At 45.2% G+C, this 14856-nt stretch overlaps 1 protein-coding gene across 3 annotated transcripts in view; it reads left to right on the forward strand.

Moving 5' to 3' along the window:
* Nucleotides 1–14856, forward strand: part of LOC141051069 (uncharacterized) — a 70539-nt gene that overhangs the window by 25507 nt on the left and 30176 nt on the right. For 2 of the 3 annotated variants that reach the window (XM_073547916.1, XM_073547918.1), the window contains exon 2: nucleotides 9196–9410. The gene's annotated coding sequence lies outside the window, so the exon portion shown is untranslated. The remainder of the gene's footprint in view (nucleotides 1–9195; nucleotides 9411–14856) is intronic. The other variant, XM_073547917.1, reaches the window with a different exon arrangement.

The following is a 14856-nucleotide window of genomic DNA, read 5'->3' on the forward strand; positions in this document are numbered from 1 at the left end:
GTTTGATTAACAAGTCAGTATCTAGAGAACTATTCTCTTTGCAGAAACCTGTCTCGAAGATCCCTACTGGTGTACCTGTGGTGTCGTGGGAATTATAGCAGGTGTAATTGTCAGCTAATACAGTTACTTCTCCTGGGACCTTTAGTTTGGGTTCCTTATGAATTAGTGGGATGTAATCTGGGCAATCAGTGGGCTTCAAACCTTTCAACAAATTCATGACACAGGCAGTGGTGTTGTCATCAGGGAAAAGCAATGCATGTGTGTATAGGTGTGTATTCGCAGCAGCACAAGCAATACATCCTACAGAGATATTCTGGACTTTTACATTGTACCTCACCCATTCTAACCACAAATTTTTCCTTGGGGCTGTTTGTGTTTCTATGGAGAAAACCTCTTGCCAACTGAGACCTGGAATGGGGATCACTTCATTAACTACATTTTGCAAACGCTCACCTGGGCCTATTTTAGGTGTACTGGTAACGGGGGCCTTGGTTGGTCTGAAGCTAATATCCTGAAGCCGTATATGGCCTAAATACGCATAAGGTCCAGCGCTAAATACATAATTATAATGCCTTCCTAGTACGAACGTCTGCAGATCAGCAGATTGAGGGCTTTCAAGATTTAGGAGAAGGGGGTGACAGCTTCTACCCCATTTACAGCCCCTAAATGGTTGCAGAAGGGCTGTTAGATGCATTCTCTCACGAAGACTCCTACCCGTCCCATCCTTGGGGAACATGGCTTCGCTAGGTTTATATCCCCAATCATTCCCCGTACTCCAGGCAGCATCTGTCCAATAATGACAATTATTGTTGTCTTGTCTGGTAACACACATATAGAACTGGATGATCCCCTCTACCACCCGTTCAGTCTCAAGGCACTTGACTACATCACAGAAATCAAATCGCCAGATATTCACCGGGGCTGTCAGGTTTACCCAGAGAATAAAGGGACCAGAATTCTTATTTACAATAGGGGCCGAAGAGGTAGGGGCGAGGATGGCCCCCAGTCCCAAGGTCAAAAACAACAGCAACATTTCCCTTCAGTCACTACTGTGACTAAACACTGGTTCGGTCTCTTTTACAGTGTGAAGCATGAATCCAGGTGCTCTTTCCTTCAAGTTTTACTGCAGTGGGGGTGACCAGGATCACCGTGTGGGGTCCTTCAAATCTCGGCTGGAGACAATCTCTGCGCACAAACTTTTTCACATACACCAGGTCTCCTGGCACAAAGTCATGGACCACGTCACCTGTGGATTCTGGAAGAGAAGCAGAAACTGTAGAGTGGGTGTTAGACAGTTCCTTAGACAATGCAATCACAAATTGTACAACTTTATCATTTGTCTCAGACAACTCTTGTGGCCTAATGTCTCCTATTTTAGGTGGAGCACCAAAAAGAATCTCAAAGGGAGTCAAGCCGTGTTTTCCCTGTGGGGTGTGTCTGATATGGTATAGGACCACGGGGAGCAAATCTGGCCATGGGAGTGGGTGGTCCTGGCTCATTTTAAGCAACTGGGTCTTAATTGTGGAGTTCATTCTCTCAACTTTGGCTGAACTGGAGGGGTGATAGGGGGTGTGCAGACCCAAATCTGTCCCTAACATGTGCCACAATTCCTCGTAGACATTGGCAGTGAAGGCTGGGCCTTGATCTGATTCAACAACTTCGGGAATTCCAAATCTGCACGAAATTTCAGTGATGAGCTTCTTAGCTGTAGTTTTGGCAGTCATGTTGGTCACTGAGTAGGCTTCGGGCCATCCTGAGAACATATCCACAGCCACTAGGACGTACTCATACTTTCCTGACTTGGGCATCTGAATATGATCAACCTGGATTCTCTGCCAAGGGTAGTCTGGTTTGGCAAGATGCTGAAGTGGAACCTTGGCGGTGGCTGTTGGGTTACAGATGGCACAGACTGGGCAGGCTCTTGAGTAGGCTGTGACAGTGGTAGAGATTCCTGGTTCCCAGTAGAGCTTCTTGATACAGGCCAGAGCTTGGTTCTTTCCTCGATGAGTTGATCCATGAGCCCATGCTGCAACGGCTGGATACATTCTTTTGGGTAGACAGGGTTTCCCATCCACCTTATAGAGTCTAGGAAATTGGTATTGTCCGGCAGAACTACGATTCCCATGAATGGCTCCTGCAGCTTCCCACTGCTTCTTTTCTTCTTTAGAGGTCAACTTTTGTTCTTCCCACAATCTCTCTTCAGGTGGTCGGGCTGGCTTCCAGACAGATCCGGTGGCAGGGTATTCCATTTCCATGTCTTTTATCAACTCCCTCTTCTTTCTTCGGGCTTCGGACTTCTCAAAGTCTCGTTCTTCTTCGGCTTGGGTAGCTTCTTTGGTTGCCTGTTCTCTTGTTTGTGCTCTGGTAAGCACAGGCATCACAGGTGTATCAGTGCCTTCCCAACAGGGTTTTTCTGGTGCTGTTTCTTCTTCTTCCCACTTTGCTGAGACATTCTTTATGGCAGCAGCTTTGGCAGCTTGATCTGCTAAATGGTTTCCTCTAGTCTCCTTCGAATTGACTTTCCCGTGAGCTTTGACCTTGATCACCGCAATTTGTACAGGTAGCTCCAATGCCTTCATCAGGGCTTTAATCCTTAGTGCATGTTTAACAGGGGTTCCTGTAGCCGTAATGAACCCTCGGGACTTCCACAGGAATCCAAAATCGTGACAGATTCCATAGCCGTATCTTGAGTCAGTGTAGACATTGGCCGTCTTCCCTTCTGCTAGATAACATGCTTGTTGTAGGGCCACAAGTTCGGCTTCTTGAGCCGAAAGGTGAGGTGGCAAGGCTTCAGCCAGAAGGACTTCTGTTTCAGTGGTGACCGCATATCCAGTGTGGAACTTGCCATAAGAGTCTGCAAATCGAGATCCATCAGTCCATAGTTGCAAATCAGGGTTGAGAAGTTCTTGAGTTACCACATTTTGTGGTGCAGAGGCTTCTTGTTCCAGTGCTTTTACACAGTCATGCGGGTCATCAGGTGACCTCCCGTCTGGTAAGTCCTTATACCCGTCAGGGAACTCCCCCCTAGAATGTGGAAGCAAAGTGGCTGGGTTGATGGTAGTACATTTCTGGAAGGTGATGTTGGAGGGCAGAAGTAGAGAGCACTGAAGTCTGAGATGTCTTTGGCTCGTTAGATGCTTAGGAGATGTTTGTTGGAGGACAGCAGAGAGATCATGTTCAGCTTGAATGACCAAGTCATGACCAAGTGCTATGTCAGCAGACTTATCCAGAAGAACATGGGCTGCATGCACAGCCTTGAGGCAGGAAGGAGCAGTTCTGGCAACAGGGTCTAGCCTGGCTGAGTAGTAGGCCAGAGGACGGAAACGATCAGCATGTTTCTGTGCCAGCACACCAGAGGCATGTCCTTCAGATTCTGAAACAAAGAGATGAAACGGCTGAGTGTAGTCAGGGAGACCCAGAGCAGGGGCACTGACAACAGCTTCCTTGAGAGCCAGGAAACAGTCCTTTTGCTGAGCATAGATATACGGATTTTCAGCATGATCCCAGTCCGGTCCTCCAGTCTTGAGGCAATCATACAAAGGTTGCATGAGTCTTGAAGCATCCGGAATCCACTGTCTGCAGTAGGTAATGAGTCCTAAGAAAGACTGCATAGCAGAGTATGTCTTTGGATAAGGGATATCCTTGATTGCATGTTTTCTGTCCTCGGTGAGGTGTCTCGAGCCTTGAGAGATGCAGTGTCCGAGGAAGACGACTTTCTCTTTGCACCACTGGACCTTGGCCTTTGAGACTTTGCAGTTGGCAGAATGAAGAAAAAGGAGCAAGGACTCAGAAGCAGCAAACAGATTCTCTTCAGTTCCACAGAGGAGTAGGTCATCAACATACTGGAGAAGCGTGACATGAAGATTCTGTAACACCCACGGATCCAGGGTCATCTTCATAGCATGAGTGAACTGGTTAGGGGAGTTCTGGGCACCCTGTGGTGTCCTGGTCCAGGTCAGCTGAGATCCTTGAAACGTGAAGGCAAATAAAAACTGTGAGTCTTCATGAAGCGGGACACTGAAGAAAGCATTAGCCAGGTCAATAACGGTGAAGAGTGTTGCTGAAGTAGGCACTTGAGAAAGCAAGGTGTTTGGGTTGGGTACCACAGGAGTTTCCAAGATGGTGGCTGAATTGACTGCTCTGAGGTCCTGTACAAGTCTGTACTTCGGAGGGTCTCCAGGAGCTGTCTTCTTCTTCACTGGAAACAGGGGTGTGTTACAGGGTGAAACACATCTGATTAGCACTCCAGAATGTAAGAGGGAGGTAATCTGAACTCCAAGGCTCCGCTCTTGGGCAGCCTTAAGCGGATACTGAGGTAGTCTGGGGTATGGGTGCCCAGGTTTGAGGTGGACTTTTACTGGAGGCACTTTGAGCAGACCCACATCCTCAGGTCCAGTTGACCACAGAGTGGTAGGTAGATTGGGCAAATCCGGGGAAGGTGTCGTTTGCAGAGTCATCATCATCAGAGGGAAAGCCTTAAGGACACAACGATCTTCAGTGCCTTGTTGTGAGGCAGGATCTTGTAATTGCAATTCCATCCCTTGATCACCGAAGATGATGGTAGCGTGAAGCCTTTGAAGGAGGTCAGCTCCTAAAAGGTTGACGGGGCAGGTTTCAGACACCAGAAATTTGGCAAAGACACCAGAGAATGGGCCAGCTGGGACGGGAACAGTGAGTGGTGATGAGGTTTGTTGACCTTCAACTCCAATACATGTGAGGAAATCTGAAGACAGGGAGATTGTAGGAGGCAGCTGAGATGAAGAGATAACAGAGGTGGCCGCCCCAGTGTCCACTAAGAACTTGAGAGGTTGATTGTCCACTTCCAGGGTCACTGTACCACAAGACGAGGAAGTACAGGTGGCGGGAAAAGTGGGCACCGGTTGGCCTGAACTTCATGAGTGTGGAGGAGGAAGAGGTCTCTGAGGGTGCCCCCTGCGAGGACAACTTCTCCTCATATGACCAGGGCTGGCACACTCCCAACACAGAGGTCTCCCTTGGTCATCACAAACTGGTCTGTCCCTGTAGTTTTGGCCCTGGGACCCTCTCGGCCTCAAGCGTGGTGATCCATACCGATCCTGAGCCTGATACACCATAACAGGTACTTCTGAGGCTTCTGCCATATACATGGCTGGTTTCTTCTTGCCTTTGTCCTTCTGTGCTTCCTTCTCTGCTTCCTTTTCTGCTTCTTTTTCTTCCCTTTGAAGCATTTTCTGATAACTCTTCACAACAGTGAGGGCCTGTTTTAGGGGACCATCAGGTAATTCGGGACGAAGCTTCATGACCTTATCCTTCAGTGGATCTTCCAGACCATCAATAAAAGCACGGACCAACAAGGCTGCCTGCGTCTTCACATGAGTTGAATAACCCAAGTCTTCAAACTGCATAGTTAGTCTGGCAGCGTATTTCTCCACAGCTTCACCAGATTCTTGTTGTATATCCTGTATTGATCCTGCTTCGTCACAGAGACGATCCTGGGCCCACTTTGTGAGTTGAGCGATAAACTCCTTTCCAGACTTGAACTTGTTGAGAGGTCCTGCTTTAGTGGGGTCCAATTCCTTCATGATGGTGGGGAGAAAATATTCGGAGGCTTTGATTGAGGTGATGCCTGATAGATCAGACCATGTAGCCCCGTAGATGCTCCTAGTCTGTTCCAGTTTCCTGACATACTGCATGGGAAATTTGTCCGGGTCAGGTAACTTGTTAACAATAGCATCAATTTGTACCGGAGTGAAGGGTTTGTATTTCAGCTTCAGCCCTTCTTCTTCTTCGTCATGTGTCACTGCCTCATCCTTCGGGGCAGTTGGGGGTGCTGTGGGTATTACCTCATCCAGGGGCTTTATACCTGTGTGCATCAGTGGTATCATGTATTCAGCTACCAAGGGCATGATGCCCTCTAATCCGGATTCATGGTAACAGACGATCCTAACTTCTTGTAAATCGAGATCTGGGGTTGATTGGAGACAATTCTTGATGACTTCAACGTGTTCCTTCATACAGGGGCCCAGTGGGTATCCAAAGAGTCCTGAAGATATCAATGGTATAGCCAAAGTTCTACGAGGAAGTGTATCTCTCCCTAGCCGTCCTGCAAAGATAAGCACTGTCTGTAAGGCGGTCTGCAATATTGTACGGCAATGCTCGGGTGTCCTGTAATCATATATAGGGCCTGCAGTGTGTAACACTATATCACAGGGCAAATTCCCTCCCTGGGTGGACATAACGTCTCCTGGATGCAAGGGGCCATAATTGGTAAGGTAGGCCTGACACTCTTGGGTTATGGCTGGGCCTCCCTTTTTAGCTATCTGTTGGGCCAAACCACCTCTATGCGACAGGGTAGAGTTAGCTGGGTTCACTATGGCTCCTACCTGGTGGGTAACTATGTCCCCATACCCCACTGAGAAAAGAACCTGGGAGCCCTGAGGTGTGATGTAATAGCGTGAATGACAGGGGAACCAGATTTCAAGGTCATGGGGCAACCTAGAGGATTTGTTGAGAGGGGTAGGTAGTGGGCTCCTTCCGGGCCGGGGGGATTCGAACGGACCTAATAGTTGTAGCAACCTGATTGTCAGAATCTTCTGATCCCTCATCATCTCCGATAGCTTGGCGCCTCATACGCATTACGGACCGGAAAGCCGTACTGCCGGTCAGGGCATCAAGAGTGAAGGGACCTTGACCAGGTGTATTTACAAATATCACAGTGGGTTGCACCGGGAGACTAGGCCCAGAGGCCGGAACAGAAACAGGAACATTAGAGGTGGGAACAGCATCGGTCGGTGCCGGAGGTTTCTCAGGAAGTGGTGGTCCCTGATAGTACTCGCCGGAAAGTGTTACCAGCGGACATAGTGGCTGGGGAGGAATTCCGGGTGCACCAAGATGGCTGCCGGTGGAGGCGTGGCATGCCCCACTTCCGTCCATGGTCTGGGCGGAACCCCAAGGACGGCCCGCCCCACACACACGGCAGGTTTCCACCCAGGTTGGATTCTGCACGCCACAAACAGGACACACCCATGCTTCTGGAGAGCTCGTCTTGTCGCCATTATAGGGCGGTGGTTGGGACTGCATTTTCATCATCAGTGGCACGGCGGCCATTTTACAATCTATAAGATCACAGTTCAAAGGCATTTTATAACCAAACACAGGTTCCGCATTGTCTGATCCTCCTTCCCCATCAATCTCTTTCCATCCTTCATTCTTCAAGCCTCGCGCAACTCGCAGATGAGCTTGTGCTTGTTCTAACAATCCTTTATCTTTCAACATGCCTCGTTTGTTCTCTATGAGATTATGCCACATAGCCGGCTGTAATCTCCCTGACGAGGGCAATCCTACATGCTTATACAATCTCTCAACATTCTTGACTGCCTTCTTGCCTTCCCGTGACGCTACTATTGCCTTGACCTCCACAGCATCCTCATCTAACTTGTGGGGCACAGACTTCTTCTGCTTTAAGATACGCAGCATGACTCTTACAGAATACTATGGTTCTCTGCAGAAAAACCACTGGTAGCGATATCAACACTGATGTTCCACAGTACGGAGCCTCACGTTCGACGTACTAGGAAAAGAGCCTCGCGCTCAATATTTCCTTTCCCTAACCTTGAACAGCAGTGATTAACAGATTATCCTGCCACGATATTCCAACAGTCGGGAGGCGGTCTCCTAGTGAGAGCCCTCCACAGAAATACAGGTGGTCCCTTCTCGGGACGTCTTAATTACCTAGTTGGTACAATATCACAGAGGCTGCGTCTCCTATCCCTTCCTCTAAGTTGCCCCACAATCTGCAACTAGCTCAATTTATCACTCCACTTCACTACTAGACAATAGTCACGGGTAGGGTGGTTAAATGGAGTACAATGACCGGTGGAGGAGGTGTGGTGTACACGAGGACGCGCAGAATGCGACGTCTCTCAGTTGCTGGTTCAGAGCGTGGCACAGGATCACACTCAGTCTCACCACTCGACCGGTCACCCCTCAGACCCAAGGAGACCACAGACAAACCAATAACGGCTGAGACACTAGCAAGTGTGACACATACAGTGTATATGATCTCACTTACCGTGTTTTGGAGGGTGATCAGTCCTCGAGGTCAGCCACTACAGGTATCATCCACAGACATCCAGGCATGGGTCCAGAGGAGCCTCGGATCACTGTCCACGCCCCCCGTTGGGCTCCAAATTGTCGGGGTCGTAAACGACAATAAATCCTCATTCACCAGTCATTCCAAATCATTGTGCGAGCGCAAAACATCTGGTACCAATTAAGAATGACTCAGACACGCAGCTGATTCAGTCTTAGCTAATGTCCCGCATCCACACCTGTCAGGAGCAGTACAACAACTGGCTTTATTTACAAATACACAATACTATATTGAGTGTTAGGGGAAGGCGTGCATTAGGCGGGGTTTATGCAGTATACATCTAGTGTCCAGTCTCTCTCTGATTCGTCAAAAAGTCTCCCGATGGTTACTTCTTCTTCACATTCCTGAGTTATCTTTTTTTAGGAGAAATGAAACTTAACTTAACTCTTTAGACACTGAATTTAAGTGAAAGTGAACACTGGCAGCCATCTTTAATACAGTCACATTTGCATTAGCAAGCAATTAGGAAAAACTTATTGTTTCACAGTATAAAAGTTATATAAGAAAATATATTTTCACCTTGACAGAACTACATATAAAACTGGCAATATTGGGCATAGGTAGGTTAGAGGAGGGAAGAAACACAAGCAGTCTAGTTTTCGACTGATTCAGTTTTAGATAGAGGGAGGACATGATGCTAGAGACAGCAGAAAGACAAACATTGTTTTTTTGTAGTTATGCAGGGGTGACATCAGGAGACGATGTGTATATTTGGGTGTCATCACTATTGTTATCGGTATTGCAGGGACGCAGGTGGATTTGGTTGCAATAACTGACTCGGGTAATTATGTGGCTTGATTAGTATGTATGTGGCTGTATTTGTGGACAACTGTTTTATATGTATTATACATGTATATATTTGGGGCAAGTTTTCTTGAGTGGATTAGCCATATGGTTTTAATTGTGTTTTAATATCACTGGTTTTTCATTATGTGCAATAAAGATTTTGTATTTTCATTATTCTGTTGTAGTGTGCATACCTACAGTACTGTTTTTCTTGTTTTCATGTTCTATTTCATTTACTACTGGTTTGCACCTCCTATTATTTATTATTTATTTTGTAGTGCGCCTGGCCTTTATCGATACTATTTGGGTGTCATCAACACAGAGATGGTACTGAAAACCGAGTCTACTGATTGTTTGTCCAATAGGGGCAGTATATAAGGAGAAGAGGAGGGGACCTGGGACCTAGGACTGATCCTTGAGGAACCTCAACAATAAGGGGAAGAGGAGAGGAAGAAGAGCTTGGAAAAGATACAGTGAAGGAGCTGTCAGAGAGGTAGGACAATAACCAGGATCTATTTGTGCCTTACATAAAATAGATTATGCTGTTAACTCGGATACAGTGGGGAAAAAAGTATTTAGTCAGCCACCAATTGTGCAAGTTCTCCCACTTAAAAATATGAGCGAGGCCTGTAATTTACATCATAGGTAGACCACAACTATGAGAGTCAAAATGTGAAAACAAATTCAGAAAATCACCTTGTCTTATCTGGCAAGATTTATTTTGCAAAATATGGTGGAAAATAAGTATTTTGTCACCTAAAAACATGCAAGATTTCTGGCTGTCATATACCTGTATCTTCTTCTTTAAGAGGCTCCTCTGTCTTCCACTCATTACCTTTAGTAATGGCACCTGTTTGAACTTATCAGTATAAAAGACACCCGTCCACAACCTCAAACAGTCACACTCCAAACTCCACTGTTGTGAAGAACAAAGAGCTCTCAAATGACATCTGAAACAAAATTGTAGCCCTGTACCAGGCTGGGAAGACTGAATCTGCAATAGGCAAGCAGCTTGGTGTGATGAAATGAACTGTGGGAGCAATTTTAAGAAAATGGAAGACCTACCGCACCACTGATAATCTCCCTCGATCTGGAGCTCCACGCAAGATCTCACCCAGTGGGGTCAAAATGATCACAAGAAGGGTGCGCAAAAATCCCAGAACCACACGGGGGGACCTAGTGAACGACCTGCATAGACCTGGAACCACCGTAACAGAGGCTACCATCAGTAACACACTACGCCACCAGGGACTCAGATCCTGCAGTGCCAGATGTGTCCCCCTGCTTAAGCCAGTACACGTCCGGGCCTGTCTGAACTTAGATAGAGAGCATTTGGATTATACAGAAGCGTATTGGGAGAATGTGATATGGTCTGATGAAAACAAAGTAGAACTGTTTGGTAGAAACAAAACTTGTGCTTGGAGGAGACAGAATGCTGAATTGCATCCAAAGAACACCATACCTACTGTGAAGCATGGGGGTGGCATACTTTGGGGATGTTTCTCTGCAAAGGAACCAGGACAACTGATCCATCTACATGAAAGAATGAATGGAGCTATGTATCGTGGAATTTTGAGTGTAAACCTGCTTCCATCAGCAAGGGCATTGAAGATGAAACACGGATGGTTCTTTCAGCATGATATTGATGCCAAGCACATCACCAGGGCAATAAAGGAGTGGCTTCGTAAGAAGCATATGAAGGTCCTGTCGTGGCCAGCCAGTCTTCAGATCTCAACCACATTGAAAGTCTTTGGAGGGATTTGAAAGTCCGTGTTGCCCAGCTACGAACTCAAAACATCACTGCTCTAGAGGAGATCTGCATGGAGGAATGGGCCAACATACTAACAAAAGTGGTTGCCAATCTTGTGAAGACTTGCAGAAAACGTTTGACCTCTGTCACTGCCAAAACAGGATATATAACAAAATATTGAGATGAACTTTTGTTAATGACCAAATACTTATTTTTCACCATAATTTGAAAAATAAATCTTGTCAAATCAGACAAGGTGATTTTCTGGATTTGTTTTCTCATTTTGTCTCTCATAGTTGTGGTCTACCTATGATGTCAATTACAGGTCTCTCTCTTGTTAAGTGGGAGAACTTGCAGAATTGGTGGCTGACTAAATACTTTTTTCCCCCACTATATATGGAAGATGCCTTCTCTGTGTCTTCATCAAGAATTTGAGTATTTTTTCTTTTTCTCTTGCTAAAACGGTGATTATTTTTTTATTTCACTTAATCCAGAGAACTAGTCTGATTTCCGTTTTTGGAGTCGGGAAGGAAGGAATGTTTCCCTTAACATGGGGCTATTAGTATTTCCTTATGGGGTTTTTGCCTTCCAGCCGATCAACATGTTAGACTTTAGGTTTAATTCGATGGGCTTATGTCTACCATCAACCTGGAAAAACTATAAAATCTCAGATCTGTTTTTAAACATTTTTCAACAACACTCATTAGTGCAGTTATACAACATGCAAGCCTTTGATGTTCAGGTGCACTACTGTGTAGTGTAATGCCAATGGCCTATACACATAACTGTTGGCCGAACGATCATTGGGTTGACGGCTGTCTCTCCCGACTGTCCGTACACCCAACCCTTCTTCTCGGCTGGGCCTTCCTGTAGTCTCTATGAGAGATCAGTTGCCAGGCTTCTTTAGCGGAGACTTTTCTCCAGGAGAAACAATGGACATCTCTACCATCACATTGCACAATGTAAATGCAATGTTTCCATTTCACAGCCATAACAATAATAATCTGATGTCAACACTATCCATGGATATACCTATGTCCGGGAGACATGATAGTTTCTGTGCGTTCAAGTGCCAGGATTGTCAGATCCAGCAGAAACAACATAATTTGTAGATCTGTCCTAATCTCCGTGGTGATCTCATTCTCCAGACGTCTCACAGGTCCAACCAATAAGACATTTCTGAATTTTACCCATTTAAGCAGTTTAATTTTGTACTGTCTTTTTTTTTAAACTGTAAATTTTTATAAAATTTTATATTTAAACAATTATAAACGAAAAAAAAACAGTTACATTCTAGGCATCTGTCAAGGTGCAATGTAGATACCAAAATAAAATAAAGACATTTGAAAGAGCTTCAAATACAAACTACAGTTACATGAAAAATAATATGAGGGATCAATCCTCCTAGTTGACCAAAAAATGAAGTGTTTTTAGTGATAAGCTCAAAATCCAGTTCTGAAATAAATCCTTGAGAAAGAATGATTGATTACACTGTATGCTAGTTCCATCCTTTAATCCACTAGCTGATACCTAAACAAATATAAAAAGTACAAGACATAGACAGGAAGGGATAAGGAAAAGGGGGGAAAAGGCACAAACTGTGTAGAAATATTACGAGAAAAAAAAAGTACTAACCACCAATCTGAGCTCAATAATAATTCCAAGGGGCCCAAATTGTATCAAATCTATCCACTCCAGTTCTCAGCAAAGCCATCAAATATCCCATTCTACGGATGTCAGAAATTCTATTTAGTAAGTGTTGATGAGAAGGGAGGAGGTCTGTTTCCAATAAAGAGCTATTAAACACTGTGCCGCAGTGAGAATGTGTAGCAGGAGTTTAGTTGAATTTTTCCTCATCCCTAAAGGAGAGACATTTAGGAGAAAAATAGCTGAATCTAATTCAACCTCCACAAAAAGAACCCTGCAAATTAAGGCTCTTACTTCCTCCCAAAAACTAATGAGCTCCAGACAAGACCAAAAGATGTGGTACTGAAAGCCAGCCTCCGAACCACAGCGCCAACAGAAGTTCGAAAGCTAAGGGTTCAGTCTGTGGAGGAGCTCCGGAGTGTGCCCAGTGATGTAGCCCAATGCTAGTGAAGGCGGCATTGAAGGACCCATGGAAGCTGAGAGGAAATGGAGGGATGCAAACCCCACGCATATCGCCGCAAGACTGCGTGGCTTTCTCAGGGGAAAGTGGTCAGCTTTGCTGTGTAGATGTGCAGGGTATATATGCAAATGCAAATCATGGAAAGCAATCAACTAATCAGCATGAATAAAGTACTAAACGAAGAGAGCCCGCATGTATGGCTGCTTCAATGCCGCTTTCATCTCTCTAGCATTGGGCTAAATCGCTGGGCTGCTTCCTCTTCCATATAGGCATATGCAGTCCTATTTGTTTGCATTTTTTTTTGAATGTTGGCATTAGAACACATTGTTCATATTATAATCAGTGTGCCTTTTTTTGCCTTTCTTTGGAGCCTTGTGTAGTAAATTGTACTAGCTGTCAGGAGTTTCATGTGGGTTAGTAATTGCCACATCTTGGGCATAACTACACTGTGTTCCAAATTATTATGCAAAAAATAATTCCTCATATTTTCTCTAAATTACCTGTATGAATTGCAGTCATTGTTATTTTCCAGTCATCTAATATTCTAGTATAATTGCAATGTTTTAGAACAAACTGCCTATGAAAACAGTATATTTTTAAAAATAAGAAACACTCAAAATGCATGTTCCAAATTATGCACAGCAGAGTTTTCAACCTTTTTATTTTTATTTTGAACAAAAAAATGGTCAATTGTGAAATTATAAGCATTATCAGCTTATTACAAAATGAAATCAAACAGTTTTCAAGTCAAAACTTTATTCCAGGTGAAGTTACATTTGCACATACAGTGCCTACAAGTAGTATTCAACCCCCTGCAGATTTAGCAGGTTTGATAAGATGCAAATAAGTTAGAGCCTTCAAACTTCACACAAGAGCAGGATTTATTAACAGATGCATAAATCTTACAAACCAAAAAGTTATGTTGCTCAGTTAAATTTTAATAAATTTTAAACATACAAGTGTGGGTCAATTATTATTCAACCCCTAGGTTTAATATTTTGTGGAATAACCCTTGTTTGCAATTACAGCTAATAATCGTCTTTTATAAGACCTGATCAGGCCGGCACAGGTCTCTGGAGTTATCTTGGCCCACTCCTCCATGCAGATCTTCTCCAAGTTATCTAGGTTCTTTGGGTGTCTCATGTGGACTTTAATCTTGAGCTCCTTCCACAAGTTTTCAATTGGGTTAAGGTCAGGAGACTGACTAGGCCACTCCAACACCTTGATTTTTTGCCTCTTGAACTAGGCCTTGGTTTTCTTGGCTGTGTGCTTTGGGTCGTTGTCTTGTTGGAAGATGAAATGATGACCCATCTTAAGATCCTTGATGGAGGAGCGGAGGTTCTTGGCCAAAATCTCCAGGTAGGCCGTGCTATCCATCTTCCCATGGATGCGGACCAGATGGCCAGGCCCCTTGGCTGAGAAACAGCCCCACAGCATGATGCTGCCACCACCATGCTTGACTGTAGGGATGGTATTCTTGGGGTCGTATGCAGTGCCATCCAGTCTCCAAACGTCACGCGTGTGGTTGGCACCAAAGATCTCGATCTTGGTCTCATCAGACCAGAGAACCTTGAACCAGTCTGTCTCAGAGTCCTCCAAGTGATCATGAGCAAACTGTAGACGAGCCTTGACATGACGCTTTGAAAGTAAAGGTATCTTACGGGCTCGTCTGGAACGGAGACCATTGCGGTGGAGTACGTTACTTATGGTATTGACTGAAACCAATGTCCCCACTGCCATGAGATCTTCCCGGAGCTCCTTCCTTGTTGTCCTTGGGTTAGCCTTGACTCTTCGGACAAGCCTGGCCTCGGCATGGGAGGAAACTTTCAAAGGCTGTCCAGGCCGTGGAAGGCTAACAGTAGTTCCATAAGCCTTCCACTTCCGGATGATGCTCCCAATAGTGGAGACAGGTAGGCCCAACTCCTTGGAAAGGGTTTTGTACCCCTTGCCAGCCTTGTGACCCTCCACGATCTTGTCTCTGATGGCCTTGGAATGCTCCTTTGTCTTTCCCATGTTGACCATGTATGAGTGCTGTTCACAAGTTTGGGGAGGGTCTTAAATAGTCAGAAAAGGCTGGAAAAA

The sequence above is a fragment of the Dendrobates tinctorius genome, unplaced genomic scaffold (genome assembly GCF_039654945.1).
Source record: "Dendrobates tinctorius isolate UK_male_01 unplaced genomic scaffold, ASM3965494v1 ptg000155l, whole genome shotgun sequence".
In the NCBI taxonomy this organism is placed as follows: Eukaryota; Metazoa; Chordata; class Amphibia; order Anura; family Dendrobatidae; genus Dendrobates; species Dendrobates tinctorius.